Below are 20,746 nucleotides of genomic sequence, written 5' to 3' on the forward strand. Positions count from 1 at the left end.
AAATAACGAAAGATTAGAAGCAATCGATAGAGATAATAAGGAGAGAGATAGGGAGAATAAGGAACGATTTGAAGCAACTAAGAAAAAATTGGAAGCAAATAAGGAAAAATTGGAGGCAATGGATAAGGGAAATAAAGAGGCAATGAAGAAGCTACACACAGTTATCGATGAGCGTCTGTCCGCAGTTAATAATCGGATAGATGAGGGAGAGAAGAATCTGGGTGCGGTGAAGCAAGTATGTGATGCCGTGAAAGAAAAAGCCAATAATCTGGAGGTACGAATAAGTGCAATAGAGAGCGATATTACAGAACGTAGGGACGTGTTGCCGGATGAGCGAATCAAAGAGATAGTGGAGGACTTACTTGCAGATAAACAAGGGGCATTAGACAGCGTGGAAGCTCAAGTCACCCGACAGGAAGTGGCGCTAAATAAACACAGGGAAGAAGTTGCGGAGGTAGTGGTCAGAATGAATACGATTAGCGCAGATGTAGAAAAGATCAGTATGAGAGGCGAAACAGGGTCTGACAGTACGCAGCGAGAGGTTTATGCCGACCAGGAGGAGATACAATCACTATTACAGTTTAATGAGGCACAATTAGAAACAAATAGGAAACATAGGGAAGAACTAGCACAGTTGCAATTAGCGTGCAGAAGCGAAGGTGAAACACCACCAGGTAGACTGCAGAGGGAGAGTGAGATAAATTCAAAAAACGAAAATAGGCAGAAAGAGGAAGACGAACTCAGAGAGTTAGAAGAACGGTTGTGTCGGATAAAACAGGTGGCAAACCCAACTGGGTATAGCCCAAGGTCGGAAAACATAGATGCGGAAGAAGAATGTAGGAGGCACTTCGTGTCGGTACAAACGTACACTTGCTTTCCGGATCCTGATAATTACCAACATCCATGCCTGTGGCTGCCTCAATTTCAAGATTCATTACCTTCATCGTGGGGACCGCTCCTCAAAATGAAGTTTGTGTGTAACCATTTGAGGGACGAGGCTAGAGCAAAAATGCAGGAGGTTATTAAAGACTGTAGTAGCTACAAGATGTTTTGTGACAAATTTTTAAATGAATTCTGGTCGAAAAGTAAGCAGGACCAGGTTAAGCAAAGCATATTGATGATGCCAAATTGTAACGAAGGTGGTATAAGAGATCCAGTGTCGTGCTATCAGGAAATGCTGAGACGAAACAGGTATTTGGACGTGCCATACGAAACTGGGGAGCTCATTAGGATCTGTATAACGAAGTTGCCAGTGAGATTGCGCAGAGATATAGTGATAGCAGGCAGAGGCTTGAACGATTCTGCGTCATTTCAGCACTTCTTACAGGAACTGGGTAATGAGAGCAACATTGTGAACGGCGACATGACTCATAGGTCAGACAGAGTTGAGGATAGGAACGGTAGAAACTATCAGAATGACAGGAGGGCATGGAATCAGAGGAATGACGGAAATGGAAGATGGCGAGGAAATAGGGGGCAGAATTCATGGGGAAATCGACCAGCAAACCGGGAAAATAGAAGATGGGACAGAGATGGAAGAAGAAGGGAAAATGAAAATGATGGGCGAAGAGAGGATAGGCAGTTATTGGGTTCACGACAGGACAATCATTGTCACAATGACGGAGGGACAAGAAGGTGACTACTTGATAGACGGGTACAAACCAGGACTATTAATGATGTAAATATTAGGTATATCGATTACGGAAAACTAAGGGAGAATCTGTTAGAGGAGACAGGAGATGTGAGGAGTGAAGTCCACCCAATAATTAGCGTAGAAATAAATAATATAATCGTACCTTGTGTCATCGACACAGGCAGTGTAATGAGTGTTTTGAGGGAAGATGTGTTTAAGTGTTGTAGTCTTACAAAACCATGGCCAACGTTGCCATTGCAAAGGACAACGGTGAGAGGGGCAATTACAGGAAAGGGAATTGAGGTGAAGTTACAAGCGCAGGTAGACTTTGTGTGCCAGGCGAAGAGGTTTAGTACAGTGTTCATGATTGTGTCATCTCTAACTGTTGAAGGGATATTAGGCGTTAATTTTTTGAACCAATATAAAGCAGTCATTAACATGAGGAATGGTTCGATGGAGTTGAAACGAGACTCGGAGGAAATTACGTTAAGATTCGACGATTGCTTACATGGTAAAGATAACGCACACTTAGCATTATGTCTGGCGGTAAAGTCCGGAAGACAGGCACAGAATGCGGGGTTCGAACAAGAGAAGAAGGAAATTCATAAATGTTTGGAGGAGGAGATCAGGGAGAAAATCTGGCATTTACGAGGGACCACGGTCTACGGGGAATTGCAGAAAATTTTATACGAGAATAGAAAGGTATTTAAACATGCTGCGGGTACAATAAGAAATTTTGTGTATAGATTCAAGGTCAAGCCACATAAACAGTTTAGGGCCCAAGTGTACCCGATACCTGTTGTGTACAAAGAAAGAGTGGAAGCTGAGATCGAAAGCATGCTACAACAAGGGATTATCGAACCAGCATCCAGTCCGTACAACAGTCCTTTAGTTTGTGTTGAAAAAAAGGATGGGTCAATTAGATTAGTTTTGGACGCAAGAAGGATTAATAAGATAATAGAGCCAGAGACAGATCGGCCGCTGACACTTGACGAATTGCTACAAAAGTTCCACGGGATCAGAGTTCTCAGCTCAGTTGATTTGAGAATGAGTTTCTGGCAGGTGGAGTTAGACAGGGGGTGTAGGAAATACACTGCTTTCTTGTGCTACGGGAAATCGTATCAATTCCGGAAACTACCTTTTGGGTTAAATGTATCATCCGCGGCATTTATCAGAGCGCTAAATACTGTCATTCCTAATGAAATAAAAGATAAGGTAACACAGTACGTGGATGATGTCCTGATAGCCGAAAGAAACTGGGAAGACCACAATAGGACGTTAGGCATATTGCTCGGTGCACTGGAGAGACATGGGGTGACCGTGAATTTGGGAAAGTCAGAATTTGGACGAAAAGAAATCGAGTTTCTAGGTCACATTGTGACGCCAGAGGGAGTAAGACCAAATCCAGACAAACTCGAAGCAATCAGAGATTTTCCGGTGCCGAGAACAAAACGTCAGCTACAGGGTTATTTAGGATTAATCAATTTTTACAGGAGGTTCATTAAGATTGGGGGTGCAGCGACACCTAGACTATGTCAGCTGACTGGAAAGAAAACGGTATGGAATTGGGACCCTGTCGCGCAGGAAGAATATGAGGCGTTAAAGAAGGCACTGCTATCGGCACCTCTTCTCGGACATCCAGACCTAGGGAAAGAGTTTTGTATGGCCACGGACAGTTCCCGTAGTGGACTTGGGGTAACATTGTTCCAAGAGCAAGAGCAAGGAGGAGAAGTGATACAACAACCTATTGCATTTGCGAGCCGAGTGCTTAGCAAAGCTGAGAGAAATTACACGGTAACTGAGCTTGAAGCTTTGGCAATAGTATGGGGTTTTAGTAAGTTTAGATACTATTTGTATGGAAGGCATACTAAAATCTATACTGACCACAAGTCACTACAGTTTCTGATGTCGGCCAAACTTAACCATAGACGACTCGCTAGGTGGGCACTCTATTTACAGGAGTTTCAGTTTTCGGTCACGTATATTCCTGGGCCACAGAATATAGTGGCAGATGCGTTGTCAAGGAACCCAGTAGGTCATGGTCAATGCTTTGATGAGGAGGTAAACGAGAACAGATATGACATATTGCATATGCAGGGCGTGCCGTTCGAGAAATACATAGAGGCAGTACTCATAAATATCGCGAAAGAGCAGGATAAAGACGCGTCATGGAGAATGGTGAAGGACAGAGTTAGAGCTAACTTAGATGCCAATATAGCTCGCTTTTATACAATTCAGAACGGGGTCCTTTTCTACCGTAGAAATCCGAACACACAGGACTGGGTGTTGTGTATACCGAATGAAATAGTCAACAAGTTGATCTGGTACACGCACCTAAGTTACGGGCATTACGGGGCAAGGAAATCCGGTAAGAAGTTAAGGGAATCAGTTTATTTCATTAGTATGGAGAGGAGGATCAAGAACGTGCTTGGTAGTTGCAAATTGTGCCAGAAGGCAAAATCGTTAACTATCTCATGCAAAGCACCGCTTTTTCCGATCGTGCCAGGTAGACTGAGGGAATTCGGAGCAACAGATTTGTTTGGCCCGCTACCTAAGTCAGTGCAGGGATATAGATATGTTTTAGTAGCAGTGGAATTGGTGTCAAAGTATGTGACCTTTACCGCATTGAAACGTGCGACAGGAAGGACAGTAGCAGCAGCAATCGTTAAAAACTTTTTGCGAGAAGTAGGAACTGTAGAAAAGTTCATTGCTGACAATGGACCGCAATATAGATCCAGACAATGGCTAACCACACTGAAGAGAAGAAGGATAAAACCGGTGTTCATATCCCGATACCATGCTGCAAGTAACCCCAGTGAAAGAGTAGTAAAAGAACTGGGAAAATTGTGTAAGATCTATTGCCATAGGCAACATAGAAGTTGGAGTATTTTTCTCAAAGATTTTCAGGACATCCTCAATGAGCTACCACATGGAGCAACTGGTTTATCACCAATTACGGTACTAAAGAATGAACCACCACCAGATCGAGTCAGGGAGCTGGTAGATTTTCCGCGATCAGGAAAGCAGAGGCACACAGAAATTGTCAAGGTTGCGATAGAGCGAATTAAGAAAGCAGCTAAGGATAGGCAGGAGAAGCAGAAAGGAAAGATCCGTAAGATCGAATTGGCAGTAGGAGACAAGGTTCTAATAAAAACTCATCGATTATCGAAGAAGCACAGATTCCTAACTAGCAAATTCTTTACGGTGTACAGTGGACCATTCAGAGTGAGGCGGATTGTCCATGAAAATGCTGTACTGATTGAGGCGATCAAAGGAAAACAATCTCGTGGGCTTCATCACATTTCTAACATCAAATTATGGAAAAGTTAAGGATAGATCTAAAGTAGTCAATTTATGGTAAATAGTCAGTGTATTTATTTGTGGTGTGTAACGTTGTGCAGGGTCAAATCGAACGTAAGAATTTTCAGGCGGGATGTCAGGAAGTATGACGGAATAGACTGGTCAAATGAGTCATGAACAGGAGTCGACAGAGTGGTGTATGCACGTATTTTTTGTCATATGAATAAGGATCAAGCAGAAACGACGTGATGATTAATGAGCGAATAAAGATAGTAGATAGAGAAGCGACGTGATAAATAGTAGTGGATAAAGGTGGTATATGAGGAGAAGCGACGTGAAGCAAGGTGATTAATAAAGAGAGATTCGACGTGATGAAACAGTGGTAAATAAAGGTGAGTAGAATTGAATAATGTGGAGATGTCTTAGATGTATGTTACAGAGAGGCCTGTGTATGCTGCAATAGAGATTGATGCCAATGGCGAAGGAAGACCAGGAAATGATGGAGTAATGGACGGACGGAGAGCCGAAATACGAATGAAGAGATGAGGACAACTGCACAATGTGAAAGGACGTAAAGGGAGTATGAGACCCAGATGGTGAACGTTGTGGAATACTGACGTAAGATGTGATATAAGTGTAGATCTAATTCTTAGCATAAAATTTGCGATTGGGCAAAAATAATATTTTTTGTTGTTGTTGAAGCCTGGTACCAGTATAACCAATCAAAACGGTACCAAGAATGTGTGCAGTTATTTTTGCAGGTTGATTAATTTGTGTATTTTTGTTCTTAGATGAAATGTCGCGATTCTAAGTTGATATTTAGCATAAAGTGAATGCAGAGGTAAGCCGTTGGAGAGAGGTGCCAGAGTGAAAGGACGAATTCGGAGACTGGAATGCTATCTCCGAAACAGCTTCATGTGTTATGTGGTTGAGTATAAGGGAGCAAAGGTATGGTATGTTGTTGTGAGTGTGGTGGTGTTAAGGTTAGCTGACTTCTAGACCTATTCTGTTAGTGTATTAATGGATTGAATGAGAGGGAAAATGTGATGTCTGGTGAGTGAGAGTCGTAGAGTAGTGTGATCAATGCGCACACTCCTGTAAAGGGGATGCTACCGATCTGTAACTAAAACATTATTATGTATTGTTTGATTGGGATGAACCTCGATGGCAGGTCAGGATCTGACATCATGTGGATGGTTCATACATGTCCTAGAAATGTTGTTATATATAATAAAAAAAAGGTAAAATATATAGAAAGATACTAATTTCAGTCAGTCACAAGCACAAAGGTGCATTGTATGTTGTAGATTTAGAGTCATCAGTTTCTAAAATGTTTGTTGTGTTAGGATGTTAAAGTAGTTTACTATTTAATAACATGTGGTAGGTAATTGTGAGCCTTGTGGATTATTCTTATTTTTTGTTAGAGCACTTTCAAGGGCTATTAATTTCAGTCTGTCACAAGCACAAAAGTTCATTGTATATTGTAGTTTTAGAATAAACAGTTTCGAACACTTTCACTGTGATAGGATGATAGAGTAGCCTACTATTTGATATTGTAATTATGAGCAGTATAGATTGTTTATTATTCCTTTTTTTTTTTTTTTACACTTTCATGTTTTGTATGAGGGACGACAGGTACAATGAATAGCACGAGTGTGGGGTGTCTATAGAAAAGAGATAAATGTTGATGTTGTATGTGTAGAAAACTAGGGTGTATAATTTTAATGTAAGAATTTCCTTTTGTCTGTAATGTTGCGAGATGCACGGAAGATCTGGCTAATTGGGTGTCGTAACGCCCATACCGCTAACGGGCCGAGCTGACGTCGCCATGGCGACAGGCGACACAGCCGCGGCACTCCCCACTCCACTGTCGGACGAGGTACACTCCACGCGCCCGCTACAGCAGGTCAACGGCCTGGGGCGACACGCACGTATCACTGGCCATTCATGAGTTCCGCCACCCTTACGACTGGGGAAGGTATCCCGCGGAGGCAACAGCGGGTGGTTTTTTCTGCTCAACGGCGCGCGCAGCGGCGCTACTGCAGAATGGACGAGGCGCGGCAGAGCCCGGCGAGCATTTTTTTTTTACCAGCAGCTAATAACTAGTACTGGACTGTGGAGCCGTGAAACAAGATGACTGCGACTTTCCATAATGTGGAAAGTGAAGGACTGGTGTTTCCACATTGTGAGTGGGGGAAAAGATTTTGTCTGTAGCAGACAGGACGATTGTTTTGTTTTGTCTTGACCACTGAATGGTGGGATCCATAAACTTTTGACAGTGACTTGTTAAGTGTGCTTTGTGAATTGTATGTGGGACACTTGGTATACTTAGAGGACAGTTGTCGTATGGTGAACAATTATTGTATGAAGGCAAGAAACTAGAGTGGGACATTGACATTTGCGTCTGTAGTAGGAGACATTTCTTGAATTGGCGCGGGAATAAGTGCTGTTTGTTGAAACTTACGACTTTTAATTACACCATGAACTGAAAGGACAGAACCGTGGGTAATAGTAGTTGTAGGGCCATTTTTTGGACGAACAGATTCGTGTGGATGGTACTCTGAGAGTGACTATGACATTTGTGTTTAATGAGAGATACAGTTTACTGTTCAGTGCGTGTTCAAAATGCCGAATTGAGTGACTCAAAGACTTTCGTCCGGGTAACCATGGGAGAGCTTTGACACCGAGACAGTGGTTCTAGGAAAACTATCAGCAACCTTTTGACCCCAAGAAAATCACAGAATGAAATGTTTCCGTGGGACTCGCAAGATAGGGAATAATGTATTTGTAATTGTGTAAATGTTTTTTTTATATGTTTCATTCCTGAAGGGACAGCAAGCGTAATTGTATTTTATTAATATTTGTGTTTAGAATAGTTAGTGTTTTTTTTTTGTTTGTTCTGGGTTATCAAGTTCACGTAGCATGTTTATTAGAATATTTGGTACAATGATGCTTTAATTATAAGCCAGTGGCGTAATACTAACGTAGCGGTTCATGTAGCATTGATCAGTAAGATTGTCACAGGGGACAAGAGTTTGCATTGCACAACAAATATCGGAATTAACTGATGTATTTTGATGTCGTGCATAGTAATAATCTTGTTGGTGTTTTGACTGAAGCCACTTATTTTTATTATCACTGTGGTGATATTTCACATTAAAGTGTAACGAAGGCTAGTCGAAATGCAAGTTCTTGTCGTCTATATGTGTGACAACAGAGAAATGAACAGTAGAGTAAGATAAGAGAGCTACTGGTAGATTCAAGCACTTATTGCTAACTATTTATTGCGAGTATTGATCAAAGTTGATGGACTGACTAGCTTAGCAGCAGGTATTTGTACTGATGGATATAGGATAAGGTTAAACTCACTGTCGAGTAGCTGTGGCAATTGTTTAGGTGATGATAGTTAATGAGGTATGACATGATGTCTTAGACGAACTATATTACGTAACCAGTATGTAACTTGTGGTGTATTTCATTGTTTTTCTTCTCAGTTTTTATTTCTCTGTAGGTTTGAGGTAAATTTTAGAGTAATGGTATGGAGCCTGACATTCTACGTGTAACTAGTGTACGATTTTTTTCTTTTGTTGATTTTGTTTTGTATTTAGACTTTGCTGTGTAAGGGTTTTTACAGCGCAATTTATGAATGTCAGATTACTTGCTCTGTGTTTGGATGGTGAGCTATTTAAAATTTCATGAGTACAATTAGTATTTTTTTTATTTGTTTTAGAATTATTGAAATTTGGATCACTCATAAAAATAACGAAGATCCCAGTAACTAAAGCAAATTTTTACCTCAATATTATTTTTTCATTTCTATGATGTGATGTTTTATTTGTCATGTGGATTGTTATATATTTGTATGTGTACGTTACTCCGGATTGTGGAGAGTACAATAATGCAACAACTGTCAATAATTTGGTCGTCTATTTGAGGTCACCAGGGGCTAAGGTCTCCTCCTGGTTATTTTGATGAATTGCTACGTTTGTTTTAATACAGTTTTCTTAAAAAAATGTTCGGAACTACCCTCGCATTGCAAGGATAGTACCGTGCCATTTTTTTCTGCATGGGTAGCCGGTGGTGAAAGGGAACAGTACCGCCCAACATTGAAAATAGGTACGAAATTCTTGTCAGAACAACACATTTTTTGTGTAAAAGTAACTCAATTTCAATTAATACAGCGAAGCTGGATACCAGTGTGGGGAAGAATGACAATTTATTTATTTAATTGATCACATGTGCACTCCCTCAAAATAAATCCCTACATCCAGTTTGGTGAGATCTGTGAAATGAATGAATGTATGGTCGTCTGCTAACCACAGATAGTGAATCGGAATATATGATCATCTTTGAGTCGATCCTTTGGCTACCTTTGGTGAGACCAAAGAGATGAAAATTTTACCAGAGCTTTGGGCGTCTGAAATGTGGCTGACCAATAAGGTAGCAAGGTGCTTCTCCCACTTCGAGAGAGGTGCGAGAGAACCGGAAGACGGCCATGTTTCAGACTCGGCACTCTGGCGCTGAACCTTCTGCTGTAAAGACCTGTTTTTTTGTTGTGCTCCGTAATGAAAGTGTGGAGGCATGGTATGGATGTGGAATATTTAAGAGTAGTTAGAACTAATCATTTCTCTTTCCCAGGAACTTTTGTGGGGAAAATTACAAAGTGAGGCAGGTAATTTTAAGGGGATTGTAGTAAACCAACGGTCACAATGAGCCCACGTGTAGTTATAAGTTGAGATACTAGCGTGTGTACAATAAGCTGAAATATTTAAGAATTAATAGCGTGTGTACAATAAGCTGAAATATTTAAGAAATAGCGTGTGTATCATAAGTTGAAGTATTTAAGAAATATCATTCCGTGTGACGCTAAATTTAAACTCTGAGAGAGAATCAAGGTGAGTCGGCCGTTTTTCCAGCAACGCCACTTGGCTTGCATTGCACAGGAAGACGTGCGTTTATCTCCAGAGTTCACAGTAGGAAAGTAGAATTACAAAGTGGGGCAGTGTCGTGTGAAACTGGGATAAATATTGATTGAAGTGGGAAAGCGGAAAGTGATGAAGTTGTAACCGTTCTCTGTGTTGTATTTCATATTGTTGTGTTGTATATGTCATGTAATTTGGGTATGTGTGTTTTGCATGGGGGTAGCAAGGTAGTTTCGAAAGATTTGTGGGTATGCCTGTTCCTTCTGTATCGCTCGATCTGGAGGAAAGTTTCGTGTGGATGATTGTGAGAGGCGAAGTGTGAGGTATAATAAAAGATCCACCATCCGATCCAGGGAGTGCACTGTTGCGGTAAATAGATTACGAGACCATAGTATAGAGATTCACTAACGTAAAGCCATGCCCACTGGGCGGAATTTCTCATGTGATTTTGTTGTAGGTTGTAGAATTTGTGTGTTTAGGAATAAATCAGATAGTGAATAGAAAGAGATTGGTGGCCTTTTTTCATTAAATTGTATGTTGTCATAATGTCCCGAATTTATATAAAAGCCGTTAAATCAAAGACAAAAAGTAAATGTGGTATTGCCAGTGCGTAGTGTGCAGTCAGAGTTCTATAAATCACTGATAGTCAGATGCGTGTTTCCGTTGCGTATTATTCATGCAGGAGGATAATTTGTAACTAAATAGTAAGATACGAGAATTCATGTTGCTCGATAAATTAAGGAAGAATCCACTCGCTTGGCAAACCACTCATCTTGCAGGCCTGACTGCTTGATGCCACAGTATGAGAAAGGCAAGTGGGTGCCTCTCAATATGACTTCTCATTGGAATGAAATTTTATTTCATTACCTGAGTTTATATTTTGACAAACTTCCCTCTACATTTCATACAATCTATTACCATTGTCAACATAATGGGCAAAAATCATAAGCTACTTTCAATATTGCATTATTAATTGAGTCCTTCATCTTTCTATCATCAGAATAACTTTACACAATCTTAATGACATCAACTGGGCAGAGCAAATTATGATACACTTCCCTACCTAACATAGAATCGTCCTCCAAATCTGCAATAACACTACTGACTTCATTCTGCATTAAATTATTATCGTTAATCTTCACATGAATCATTACAACTAACTCAACACATAGGAAAGCATCATCAATATTGTCATTACCACCAGAAATATTTCTATGACCTTAATCAGAAAAATCATCAAAAGCATCCAAATTGTCATCAGATACTTCAGTAATCCTAACAAAATCAGGATTAATGACATCATCATCATCATCATCATCATCATCATCAATAATCAATCATTCTTCATCGCATGATCACTTAAATATCTCCCTACAGTCTCTTCTTTCTCCCCAAGCACATGACTTTTTACCTCTATACATTCCACCTCAGCACCGACAGGTTCACTACACACCATTGCCTGAGAATTTTCCATTACTCTCACAATATCATATTCATCATAACTCACATTATTATCAAAAAGAGACCCTACTTCCCTACTGTAACTTGATTCATCCAACAAATTTGTCAAAACATCGCTAGCAAGATATACTTCAGATTTTTTCCTTGCTATTATCTTCTTCCATCTCTCTTACAACACCCTCCCAAAATTCTCTACTTCATTCAAGTTTATTCATTGTGTGTGATCTACTGGTGTATCCACTCTGGTTTTTCTGTTGTAATTACCTCTACCCTCTTCTGAAATTATTGTTGCCTAATTTTGGTATCTATTATTCCTTGCCTCAGATTGACAGACTGCCCTTGAGGCATGTCTCAGTTTTCCTTGTTTCTCTTTCTATTTCCTTAGTTCCTGTTACTATAGTTCCTATCATTACTATTTCTCCATTGTCTGTTTCTTTGTTCATGACTTCTCTCTTCACCCCCATGCCTATCATTCCAGTGATCGTCTGTCCTGTTACTTTATAATTATCCTGATATTTGCGTCTTTTATCCCTCCACTTTCTTTCTCCATGACAACAATTAGAAACACTTCTATCATTACTATTTCTCCCTCATCTGTTTCTTTGCTTATGACTTCTTTCTTCAACTCTATGCTTGTCATTCCAGTGATTATCTGTCCCATTACTATTATAATTATCCTGATAATTCCTTCTTTTATTCACCTTTTATTTCTTGCTTCATGATATCATTGGAAACACCTTCATTCCCATAAAATTCATTTTCGCTTCCTCTCTTCCTTTGTCTGTCGTTTTCCCACAGGCCATCCAGTTTATCCACATATCTTAAAAATTCCTTTACTGAATCATCTGGTCTATAGACCAGCCGCCATTGATCTGCATATGGTAATCACCTGTTAAGGGCAACAATCTGAATCATTTTGTCCAAAGGTTTTTTTGAGGCATACTTTAATCTGATTTTCACAACAGGTTTTTAGTCTGTCACTACCATCATTAAACCAAGGTCCATTTAAAAACTCTTACTTTATTCTCAGTTGCTTGGTTTATGATCACAATTTGCTCATGAAACATCTTTCAAATTCTACAAAGTGCGTATCTGGATTAATAATCAGAATTTGACAATGATAGGGCTATATTGTCTAAAAATTTCTTGCAAATTTGTTTTTCAAGTTTTCTCGTGTGTAGGAGAAATAATTATCTTTGCATTGAAATCTACAGGATGGGTTTTATTATCACCTAGAACATTTTTGATATTAATATTACTCCAGATAGTACTGTTCTTACTGTAAAAATTTCTAGTTGCATTACTTTCTACCCATTAACTTTACATCAGAAATACTGCTAACACATGCCTCAGCATCACTTTTAATTTCTGACAGACTTATATTATACCATTTAGTTGTTTCTCCTACCTTTTGTTTAGAGTTTGTGTTTCTCTCAAATCTGTTACTGAATTTGTGATGTCCTTTTATATTAACCATATTATTCTCAAGCTTGTCTGTTTTTTTCTGCTGTTCATCTTAGCTTGACTTTTGTTTTGTTAAGTCTTTCTTCACTACCTTCAAAGCTTCTCCTTGTCTCTTAACATAATTTTCTAGCCTATCGAAGCTTTCATTGTCTTGTTTATTCAGTTTACCTAGTTTGACTCTGTTTTTCTGAAGTTTCGTTTATTAAATTCGCTAGTGTATCAATCAAACTACTGCTACTACTACTATTCATACTTTCTGTCTCATCAAACAACAGTAAAGGCGTACAGACACTATTTACTTCATGTTCTACTGCCTCCATCTCAGACTCTACATCTCCCTCAAACTCACTTCTTTCACCAACATTTTATACATTTACATCTCCCAAAGTTCCACAGTATTTAGCTGCTCATAAATATCACTCAAAATAAAATCAAAAAATTAAACTGCAGACTTAAACAAAAGTTCTTCACATGACCTATACACACTATAACTTTTAAGAAAACTGGAAATAACTGTTGTAAATACCTTGTTGCAAATGATGATGTTGCTGCTGGCTCAGTTGTATAATGTTGTAGTTTACTGTACACACAGTTGAAATTTGCGATGTATTTTGTCCAAACAGTTCTTCGCTTTTGTTTATGCTCTTTGTTTTACAATACATCATCGAAATATACCCAGCTCCTCCTACAAATGTAAAATTTCCTTAGGCTTGGATCAAATACTTGAAAGGCAATTAATACCCAGCAATTAACAAATTTACTGAATTTAATAGCGCTGTAATGAAGATTATTGAAGTTATTGGTTAATTATCCTGTGTATGCAGAAAATGAATCAATGGGTGAAGTCGTTGAACATATAATTAACTCAAGTTATCTGCATCATAGAGTTGATTTACTGCTGTAGCTGTAGAAAAGAAGAAAAGAAGTCCAAATTCTGGTATAACAATGACTTATTTAAGTGAGCAAAATGCTCACTTTTATTCATGCTGTTCATGATTTTGAGTTTCAGTGTAAATTATTTCTGTCTTGAAGTCATTCAGGTAATGAAACAAGCCATGGTACAACTGAACTAAAACTGCTACAGTGTGTGGCTTTAAGAATCAATGATGCATTTACGAATCAGATTGTCACAGAGGCCACCTTGAAGGATTGGGCAAAACTGATCTTGATCTACAACAGTTGTCCTGCATGGCCCTTATATACATTTTGCTACAATATCAATGATTGTTGAGAAAGAAAAATAATGAAATTCATTGAAAGTATAAACAGTAAAATAAAATTACGTTATGCATATATGAATCCCAATAGTCTTATTAACAATGAAAATAGTTAGATATGTAAATATAACAATACTTATTGCATCTTAATGGATTACATGAAACATATCAGATATAATTTATGCTTAGCATATCCTCTAGCTTCAATAAAAATGTACTTAATTTTAATAGTACCAGTCTTTGGAAAGTTCCTTGAAGTAACTTTTTACATTATTTACAATTATAAATTCTTGTTAATTCCAATAATTACATTTCACACAGAAACGATAATATTTTGCAATTACCTAGTAAGACTCATATTTTAATTTAATTATGTTTTTTAGTTTCAAATAATATCAGATTTTATATGTGTCATAGATAATGATTGTAACCATATTTTGGTAACTTTAAGTAAATAATACTGCTGCAAACATTCCTACCAACTACAGTGTCTAAATAAGGCATAAGGAATACTTTGTACAGGTTCATTTCCTCATAACTGTTCCCAAAGTGTGGTATTAATTGTATTGCCCCTATTTGGCTATGCTTAGGATTGCTGTTGCCATGTTATTGATGATGATGAGGTCCCATACTCTGAGGAGCGTAGGGGGACGATGCGGGAGACCCACACCGCCGACTAGGCAAGGTCCTAGCGGAGGTGGTTTGCAATTGCCTTCCTCCGACCGTAATGGGGATGAATGATGATGATGTTATTAGCTTTCCAATTAATTACTGAGTGATAATATGGTGGTGGCTAACTTTAAAGAAGAGGAAAGGTCCTAGCTGTTACGTTTTACACAATTTGACAGAGACTTGTGTTCCCTGCTGGGCAGAAGGACAACAGCTGCTATATGCCAAGTGCGAAGCTACATTGAAGGCAAAAAATAAAGCTCAAATCTCCTCCTGAATGGAGACTGGTTTTCGATAAGACGCTTGTTTCAGCCTAATTTGCTACACAGTCGTAGGCTGAAAAGTGGAGGAAGATTGGTGAAGATTTAGTGCTATTCAAAGGTACAGCCAAGATTCTAAATGTATACGATCTGGCATTGCGGTTTTGGAACGACGAAAGTTATTAATATGTGAGGAGAGATACGGAAGACACCAGTGGTTTAGAAAGCAATGAAGTAAATATACTGTGTGAAAATCACGTCGCTTATCCACTCGCATCCAGCCTAACTGAGCGTAGGAAGGACTGACAGCATCAAACTATCGAATGTTACCCACATGCCACAGGCAAGCATTCATAGGTAGCTCGAGTTGTCTGAAATTTTCACTATTAGCGCCTAATAGTAAAGATATGATAGGACTAAAGACTATAAGTTTCCTTTACTGCTTGCTCAATGTACAGGACAGAGTACCAGGATACAAATTGCAGAGTATCTGAGTAGTCAAAAAGAAATATTCAGTGCTGAGGGCGAAGATGAGGAGAACAAATGGAAAAAATTCAGGAGCATCGTTCAATATGTCTTAGACAAGTAATTTCCGAGCAAGGTCTTAAGGGATGGGAAATATTCACCATGGTTTAACAGCTGTGTTAGAAAACTTCTACGTAAACAAAGAGAGCTTCATCACAGATTCAAGAGAAGCTAAGACTTAGCAGACAAACAAAAGCTGAAAGAAGCGAAAACGAGTGTAAGAAGATCAATGGGAGACGTATCCGATGACTTTGAAAGTAAAATTTTGTCAACGGACCTGACTAAAAATCCTACGAGGTTTTGGTGTTATGCAAAATCAGTAAACGGTTCTAAATCGTCTGTTCAGCCACTCTGTGACCATACATTGATCAGCCAGAACATTACGAATACCTACGTAATAGCCGGTATGTCCACCTTTGGCATGGGTAACAACGGCGACGCGTCGTGGCATGGAAGCAATGAGGCCTTGGTACGGCGCTGGAGGGAGCTGGCATAACATCTGCACACACAATCACCTAATTCCCGTAAATTCAGGGAGGAGGGCGATGAGCTCTGACGCCACCACTTTCAATCACATCCCAGATGTGTTCGATCGGATTCAAATCTGGCGAGTTGGGGGGGGGGGGAGGGGGGGGGCAGCAGATCAATTGGAACTCACCACTGTGTTCCTCGAACCACTCCATCACACTCCTGGCCTTGTGAAATGGCACATTATCTTCTTGAAAATTACCACTGCCATCAGGAAACATGATCGTCATGAACTAGTGTACATGATCTGAAATCAATGTACAATACTCCTTGGCCGTCATGGTGCCTTGCACGAGCTCCATTGGACCCACGAATGCCCAACGCTCGTTCCCCAGAGCATAATGAAGCCACCGCCAGCTTGTCTCCTTCCCACAGTACAGGTGTCAAAGAGCTGTTCCCCTGAAAGACAATGGATTCCCGCCCTCCCATCGGCATGATGAAGAAGGTATCGGGGTTCATTAGACCATGCTACGCTGTGCCACTGTGCCAACGTCCAGCGCCGATGGTCACGTACCCATTTCAGTCGAAGTTGCCGATGTCGTGGTGTTAACATTGACACATGTTTGGGTCGCCAGCAAAGGCCCATCGTTAGGGGGTTCAATGGACTGTGTGTTCATACACACTTCTGCTTGGCACTGACGTCTGATGTTAGTTGCTCCTCCGGCCGGTGTGGCCGAGCGGTTCTAGGCGCTACAGTCTGGAACTGTGCGACCGCTACGGTCACAGGTTCGAATCCTGCCTCGGGCATGAATGTGTGTCATGTCCTTAGGTAAGTTAGATTTAAGTAGTTCTAAGTTCTAGGGGACTGATGACCTCAGAAGTTAAGTCCCATAGTGCTCAGAGCCATTTGAACCATTTAGTTGCTCCACAATTCGCAGCCTGTCCTGTGTTACCAGTCTGCCCACCCTACGGCGTCCGACATCTGTAATGAGGGGTCGCCGGCCAACGCCATGACGTCTGGATGTAGCTTCACCTCGGTTTCACCACCACGTGTTGAAGACACCACCACAGCATTCCCTGAACACCCGCCGAGTCGGGCATTTCCGAAATGCTCGTGCTGAGCCTCCAGGCCATCACAATCTACCCTCGGTCAAACTCGTATACATCGCGCCTTCCCCATTCTACACACGGACTGTACGCTCACTATTACTACATGCACCGTGAGTGTGTTTGACTAGTAGTGATTCCCCAGCAAGTGAAACTGCTATCTCCTGGACGTGTTTATATCGACAGTAGGTCGGTGGTCATAATGTTCTGGCTGATCAGTGTACAGGCACCGAAACGGAAGACAACAGAGAGACACTGCTGCTACTGTCACAGGTTCGAATCCTGCATCGGGCATGGATGTGTGTGATGTCCTTAGGTTAGTTACGTTTAAGTAGTTCTAAGTCTAGGGGGCTGATGACCTCAGATGTTAAGTCCCACAGTGCTTAGAGCCATTTTGAGCAACAGAGAGAAAGCCGAAATACTGAATTTGGTCTTCCGAAATTATTTCACCGTGGAAGATCTTAATACAGTTCCTCCATTCCGTCATCGTACGAACTTCGAAATGGCGAATACAGACATAAGCCATCGCGGATCAGAAAGGCAGCTACAATAGCTTAATAGTGGGAAGGCATCAGGAAACATTGAAATACCTGTAAGATTCTACAAAGATTATGCGACATAACTTGCTCTTCTTCTATCACCAGTTTATCATAGTTCGATGCAGCAACGAAGGGTACGTAGTGACTGGAAAAAGCGCAGGTCATTAGCGTTTTCGAGGAAACTAGGACAGATGCACATAATTATAGGGTTATATCGTTGACGTCAATCTGCTGTAGAACTATGGAACACGTTTTATGTTCAAGAATTATGACCTTTTTGGAGAATAAAAATCTCCCATAGAAAAATCAACGTGGATTCTGCAAACGGAGATCTTGCGAAACTCAGGTCGCTCTGTTCTTCCAGGAGCTTCACAGCGCTGGAGGCATCGGCGCTCAGATTGACTTCAGGAAGGCACATGACACCGTCCCACTTTGCCGTCTAGTGAAAAAAATACGAGCTTACTGATCATCGGACCAGATTTTCGACTGGATTCAGGTCTTCCTTGCGGTTAGAACTCAACATGTCGCTCTGAACAGAACGAAATCGACAGATGTAAGAGGACCATGACTGTTTACAATCTATATAAATGATATAGTACAAAGCGCTGGAAGCTCTGTAAGACTATTCGTAGATGTTGTGGTTGTCTATAAGAAAGTAGCACGCCAGAAGACAGATCGATTTGCAAAATGACCTACAGAAGATTGAGGAATGGTGCAGGACCTTGCAGTTGACCACGAACCTAAATAAATGAGACATACTGCGCATACATAGAAAAAGAAATCGACTATTGTACAACTACACTATTGATGACTAACTACTGGAAAGGGTAACCACTGTAAAACAACTAGGAGCTGCTATCCAGAGCGACCTTAAGTGGAATGACTACATAAAACAAATAGTAGGAGAAGTAGACGCCAAACTGAGATTCGTATGGAAAATCTTAAGGAAATGTAACTCATCCAGAAATAAATGGCTTACAAGGCGCTTGTTCGACCGATTCTTGAGTATTGTTCATCAGTCTGAAACCCTTATCAGGTAGGACCGATAGCAGAATTGAAAAAGGTCAGACGAAGAGCGGTGTGTCTTGTCATTGGATCGTTTTATCGGCGCGGGAGCGTTACGAAGATACTCAACGAAGTCCAGGGGCAAATACTACAAGAGAGCCATTGCGGACCACGAAGAGGTTTACTATTGAAATTTGGAGAGGAGTAATTTCCAGAAAGAGTAGGACAGCATATTACTTCACCCCACATACATCTCGCAAAAAGATCACAATGAAAAAAATTTGAGAGATTAGACCTAATACAGAGGCTTACCGACACTTATTTTCCCCATGCGCCGTTCTCGACTGGAACAAGGAATGCAAAATTATTGGTATCAGAAGTACCCTCCGCCACACACCTTCAGGAGGTTTGCGGAGTACTGATGTAGATGTAGATATGCTACAACTTTGTCTCACTCCCCTTCGTGACACTCACAACTGTAGTTTGGTGCTAGTACAAGTCGTAGACAACTTTTCGCTCTTTGTGTTTTGCCTCTGCTAACTTCTGAATTTTAAAAAGTGTACTCCAGACAACATTGCCCAGTGCTTTCTCTATATCTGCAAACACAGGTTTGCCTTCTTCAGTTTGTTTCCTAAGATATGCCAGACGATTGGTATTGTTCCTAAATTTCTCCGAAACCCAAACTGATGTTCGCCGAGGTCAGCTTCGACAAGTATTTTCATTCTGTAAGTATTTCTTGACAGTATTTTTCGTGTGGATGGATTCAAGTATACGGGGTGCTGCTTAAAAATTTTCAGCCTGATCTGTAAGTTCATCAGAAAACACAACCCTCTGTTCTACTTTTAATATTCACATTGTTAAAGCTGCTACAGACTATTCTACGTCCCAAAGGCTTGATGCACAATATTGAGTCACGAATACGGCGAAGCAAGTAAGATTGGCCTTACAAAATATGAGGGGCAGTCAATTGAAAACGAGGCAGATGGAAAAACAGTAACTAAACTGTGGAGTCACCGCAAGGCACCACACTTGCTAGGTTGTAGGCTTCAAATACGCCGCGGTCCGTCAGTACACATCGGACCCGCAAGTCGCCACTGTCGACGATAGCAGACCGAGCGCCGCCACTCGGCTGGTCTTACGAGACAAGCTAGCGCACTGGCCAGTTCTACAGTCGACTGTAATAGGAATGGTTCACTTGTTATAGCTTCAGAGATCTCGTTTGCAGAGACGCTAGTTAACATAGCCTTCAGCTAAGTCAGTGGCTAAGACCTATCCAGGCGCCACTTCCAGTTTATGTATTGAAAATTGATCTATATGTGTGAAGCCATCAGAATTGTAAAGAAGTATTCACAGCTCAGTCTATAACTGCACTTGTAAATATTATTGTACAAAGTCAAGATCGACGTTCACCGCTGATGCTGAATTAAAGCTAAGTATTTAATTGTATTCCTGTCTACTAACTTTCTAATCACCTAAGATGTTCCAGATACATCCCGTCAAGTATAGTTCATTGATCCTCACGTCAGCCAACGTGATCAACGCGTGCAATTAATGGCCACACCTCGTGATCAGACTTAGAGTCAAATTGCGTGACTCAGCCGGATCACCCTTTTTCAAAAATGGTTCAAATGGCTCTGAGCACTATGGGACTTAACTTCTGTGGTTATCAGTCCCCTAGCACTAAGAACTACTTAAACCTAACTAACCTAAGGACATCACACACATCCATGCCCGAGGCAGGATTCGAACCTGCAACCGTAGCGGTCACTCGGTTCCAGACTGTAGCGCCTAGATCCGCTCGGTCACCCCGGCCGGCCACCCTTTTTCCATGAGGCCCATAGTTCCGCTCATACATAACATAAACTATTTACTATTTCAGAAATAATCGCCATATCTGTCAACAAATTTATCCCACTGTGAGAAAAGGTATCCAATGCATACATGGAAAAACCTATGCGGTTGCCTACGGAACCGTGACTGTACCCAGGCATGCATCTCTACTTCCGAAGCAAGTCGACGGCCTCGTATGTCTTTCTCCTGGACTCCAAAAACATGGAACTCGAATGGGGAGTGATCAGGACTGTATGGAGGGTTTGTAAAAGCCTTCCAGCGAAACTTTTGCAGCATAGTCTGAACAACAGGCGCGCCAGCTGCGGGAGAGTCGTGGTGACCTTTT

The sequence above is a fragment of the Schistocerca nitens genome, chromosome 4 (assembly GCF_023898315.1).
Source record: "Schistocerca nitens isolate TAMUIC-IGC-003100 chromosome 4, iqSchNite1.1, whole genome shotgun sequence".
Lineage (NCBI taxonomy): Eukaryota > Metazoa > Arthropoda > Insecta > Orthoptera > Acrididae > Schistocerca > Schistocerca nitens.